General features: G+C 36.1%; 1 non-coding gene across 1 annotated transcript; it reads left to right on the top strand.

Annotated features, from left to right (window-relative positions):
* The first annotated feature begins 683 nt into the window (after positions 1 to 683).
* Positions 684 to 812, top strand: LOC113457483. Its single transcript, XR_003378041.1, has one exon. It is a non-coding gene; the product is annotated as a small nucleolar RNA SNORA21 (small nucleolar RNA).
* Positions 813 to 5,257: the final 4,445 nt, after the last annotated feature.

The following is a 5,257-nucleotide window of genomic DNA, read 5'->3' as shown; positions in this document are numbered from 1 at the left end:
GGCAGGCGGATCTCTGTGAGTTCGAGGCCAGCCTGGTCTACCAAAGAATACAGTTTCCCTGTAATTATTTCGGGTAAAGCTAGCCATTCGGGTGGCCGGGTGCCGGGAAAGTAGCCTGCCACTCATATTACAACAATATTAGGAAACAACCTTCCTCAAGACCCAGTAATACCACTTTTGGGTATATATCCAAAGGATATTCAATCGTGCTACAAGGACATGTGTTCATAGCATCATTGTTTGTCATAGCCAGAACCTGGAAGCAATCTAAAACCCCCCACCAAAGAATGAATAAGGAAAATGTGGTACATTTACATAATAGAGTACTACATAGAAGAAAAAAATAACATCTTGAAATTTGTAGTCAAATGGATGGAGCTAGAAAACATTATTTTGAGTGAGGTAAGCCAGACACAGAAAGACAATTATCACATGTACTCACTCATAAGTGGTTTTTAAACATAAAGCAAAGAAAACCAGCCTATAAATCACAATCCCAGAGAACCTAGACAACAATGAGGATCCTAAGAGAGACTTACACAGATCTAATCTACAGGGGAAATAGAAAAAGACAAGATCTCTTGAGTAAATTGGGAGCATGGGGAACTTGGGAGAGGGTTGAAAGAGAGAGGAGTGATAGGGAAGGAAGCAGAGAAAAATGTAGAGCTCAATAAAAATAAATAAAAAAGGAACAAAATGAGCATTCTGCAAGTGACCCACTGAGCCATCAAGAAGGGGCAGAGTGAAAATACTGCTTTTGGGTGAAGTAGCAACATATTGTGTTGTTTGCTTCAATTGGTGTTTTGACAAGAAAAGAAAATGAGCTTTCATGCTCAGACTTGGAATGAAAACAGAAATAGCTAAGTTATATCCAGAATGTGTAAATAACTCCTACAAATCAAATTTTTAAAAAGACAACTCCACAAAAAAATGAGTAAAAAACCTTGAACAAACACAACAAATGGAGCATATACTAATAATCAATAAATGTATGAAAAGATGTTAACATATCATAGAAATAAATGTGAAAACTATCACATACTCAGTAAAATGGCTAAATTTTAATACAAAGTAATATTTTAAAGGTAACTATATCAATGGCAAGAATTCAGAGAAATGGGATCTTTCATTTTTTGATGGGAATCTAAAATGATAAATCATGTGGAGTTTTCTTAATAAAATTGAACATAAAACTAATTGTAATCCATTTCTTTCCTTCCCTGGAACTGAAAATATGAGAAATTCAAACAGATGTCCTCAAAAACATTCGAGTAGAAAATTTTTGTTGCAGCTTTATAAAAGTAGCTAAAAACTACAAATATACTAGGTGTCCATCAATATACGAATGGAAAACAAATTGTGGTATACATGTGTAATGAAATTCTACCAAGCAATAGACAGGAATGAGCTAGGGAAGTGTATCATTGTATTGAGTGGGAAAATATCAGGCACATGGGGCTCCATGTATATAATGTGCTACAGCAGACAAAATTCATCTACGGTGATGAAAACCAGGGCAGTAAAGTGTCTGGTGAAAAAAATGACTGGATAAAGATGAAAACAAACTTTCTGAAATTACAGAAATCTAATACATTGGAGTGCCAGCTACAAGGATATATATATATATATATATATATATGTGTGTGTAAGGATATATATATATATATATATATATATATATATATATATATATATATATAGTGAAAACTCATTAAATTGTACACATAAGAATGGAGAATTTTAGAGTATGTAGTTATATTTCACTGAAATTTAAAAAAACAGAAAGCAGAAGCAGGAGGAACAGCTGGTAAAACATGTTTATGACATTGTTCCATGTGCACTTATATTCCTTCAACTGGGATAGCACTGTGGAGTGCTAAGTTTCAAATGCAAAGAAAGCATAGAGGTAGGACCTATATCTCTTTAGGTTGCTTTACACAATGTCAATCCCATTGCCAATTATTAGTCAGGTTCAAGAGGAGGAAGACTATAGCTGAAGACTGAAGAACAAAAACTCAAATTTCACCATGGAAAAGAATAACAGAAGCAGAGGTGATAGGATGTTAGAGCATTTCAATTTAAGGCATATCGTTTGAGAAGCAATTTGTCCCCCTGGAGTGTGCAGAACGTCAGTTAAACAACTGCTACCTCTCAGAGTAAGTTCGGGTTTCAGTTCTTCTCTGTTGTGGAGTTCAAATCATGCCATCTGTTATATGCATTTAAAACAGATGCTTCTCCATTGCTGGTGTTTTATTTTGTCTGTCAAAGCGAGGGAAGATAGGGCAATAGGTGATATACAGATGATATTTCAGTGTTGTCTGAGGAGTAATAAAACATGTAGACCTATGACCTGCTCATCTTCTTTTAAAAAAAACCGACATAATTAAATGAAAGCGAACAGTTAGAAATCCTGCTTCATGACCAACAATACCTAAAAATAGAAGAGAGCTTGACTGGGTCAGTCAAGATTGATTAGAAAACGAGAAGGAACTGTTCTGTAGTTAATTGATGTTCATGGGACAGATTCATCTTGGGAGAACAAAGTCAAAGCCTACTCAGTAAACTCAAAAGGTGACAGCAAAGAACCAAGCAATGCAGATCGGGAACTCATAGACCTAGCTGAGTATTTGTAACAGAGAAAGGAATCTTTCAGCCAGTGACATGGCTCCATGGGTAAGGGTGCTTTCTACCGAGTCTGATGGCCCTGAATTCAATCCCTGGGCCCCACATAGTGAAAGGATAATGCAGTCTCCCACAAGAGCACAGACTACACACTCACACACACACACACACACACACACACTCACATACATACGCATACTCTCTCTCACACACACACTCACATACATGCATACACACAGACACTTTTGCAGGCACAAATAAATGCAGCAGATAAAAATATCACAGTAAAACCTGAGTTTTCAACTCCAAAGAAGTTGGTGAAAAAAAAAATAGATGAGAGATGTGTTTGGAAATTTTACCTCTAAATATCAATGAAAACTCTCCTTAGAGATATATTATAAACATGAGACATACAGTTTATAGGAACATCAATGACCAGCGGGATACTCTAGTTTTCCTCTCAGATTTCCACTATGTGGGCATGAAAGAACAGGTGCTTAGGTGATCTTCCCAGAGACACTAGAGAAACAAAGTAAGAAATCACTCATCAGTCCATTACACCAAAAGACTGTGAAGTTATTCTGTAGAGTACCAAATAAATGGAGAGAAATGGAAATCACTGGTATTATTTTCAGTAATGCTGTCAAACTCATCCTAAAGGATCTTTTCAGCTATCACAGGCATTTTGGTACATTTACATTTTCAAGTTGTGCTAAATGAATGATTACGTGCCCTTATGATAAGTTATCCATAAAATATGGGAAAGAAAACAACACTGTGCAAATTATATTCAGATCTCCGTTTGCAAGGTTTACCCATGATAGGGATTACACTACATCTGAATCCAAATGCCTGCTGCAAAATTTCATATCTAAAGCCATGTGTATCAAGATCAATAGTGAATCCTACGTATTTTATCATTAATCATCTGCCCTTCAACAAAATGCTGCCCCCTGCCCTTGCTATCTGATATAATCTTAGCTATTTTATACCATGAAATACTGTGAGTGAACCTTATTACAAGTTAGAAGTTGCTGTTTTATACATATCTGTACTCCGCTTCCATTTGTTAGTTCCTCCATGCATAGACATGATCATTTCAGCAGATGGGCTAGTCTAGATATGTGCCAGGGAGTGCCTTCTCTCTGCCAGGATTTCCTCATCTATCTTGAAGTCATATCATTTCATTACAGGTCCAAAAGAAGTATAGAATTTTAGGCATGAATATAGATGCCATTCATCATGACCAAGGTCAAACCATCCTGGTCTAAGTGTTGACCTGCACACAGTTATATGCAACTGCAGTATGTAATTTTTCCCAGAATACCCAGGGGACTTCTTATCAAGTCTTAAACTAATTTTGGCAAATATTCAAAATACTGCTTATCGAAAAGTCTTTTCTGTTAGTTTGAAAGAGAGTAACGTGATTTCTAATATCAAACTACATTTTGGAATCTAACGTAAGAAGGAAAAATTGAAAACCTGGTTGAAACTGATTTTAAGAAAGACTAAAGTGGGCCAGGAGAGAAGGCTCAGTGATTAAGAACTCTGGCAGCTCTTTCAGAGGATCCAGCTTTGATTCCCAGCTCCTACATAATGACGCACAACTCTCTGTAATTCCAGTTCGAAGGGATCCGATGCACTCTTCTGGTCTCTTAAGACACTGCACACATGTGGTGCACAGGCAAACATACATGCAGCAAAACACTCAGACACATAAAATTAGTAAAGTTAAATTTAAAATAGTAACAATATTTTTAAAGAAAAATTACATCTATTTAACCTAAATGTCTACCGCCATAGAAGTAGTCAAACAAATTATGCAATATCCATCCAGATGGATGAGAAACATTAACTACAAATAATACTTTCAGGGTGTATAAAGGACATTTCAAAGAATATTCCATGATATTAAAAGTGTTTATGACACCATAAGTTCAACAGAAATCTTTCAAAGCTGCATATACAATTAGATATTCTTTCTTGAATACAGTATAAAAGATAGAATGGGTTATATATATATATATATGTGTGTGTGTGTGTGTGTGTGTGTATGTATATATATGATAATACACTGTGTATAAGTAGATCAAAGTACATCATATATATGTATATATGTAAATGGATCATATGTTTTTTCCATTTTAATTGTTTTTATTTATTTAGTGTAGGTAAGTACACACATGCCACAGTGCTCAGACGGATGTTGAAGGATAACTTCTAGGACTTAGCTCTTTCATTATATCATACAGGTCCTAGAGACTGAACTCAGGCCATCTTCTGAGTCCTAAATTTTTATTTATGGTTACTTGTTCATGATGTGCATGTGAATAAGCATGACATGCATTGTGGAGGTCAGAGAAGAACTTTGTATGGTTATTTCTCTCCTTCTACCATGTAGTTGACCTGAGGACTGAATTCAGGTCAACAGGCCTGGTGTCAGGCACCTTCACCTGCTGAGAGCATCCTGCATTATTTATTCTTATCATGTATAAGAACCCCTGGAAGCTCTTGGACTCAGATTCTGTCTCAAACAAGAGGACTGACACCCATGGTCATCCTCTAACCCTCAAATGAGTTGGGTGGTATGTGTGTGCCCCCACTCACACACATGAATGTACACATACTTTATACA

This window comes from Microtus ochrogaster, chromosome X (assembly GCF_000317375.1).
Source record: "Microtus ochrogaster isolate Prairie Vole_2 chromosome X, MicOch1.0, whole genome shotgun sequence".
Lineage (NCBI taxonomy): Eukaryota > Metazoa > Chordata > Mammalia > Rodentia > Cricetidae > Microtus > Microtus ochrogaster.
The sequence above is the reverse complement of the archived record's forward strand: the minus strand, read 5'-3'. Positions and strand labels throughout refer to the sequence as shown.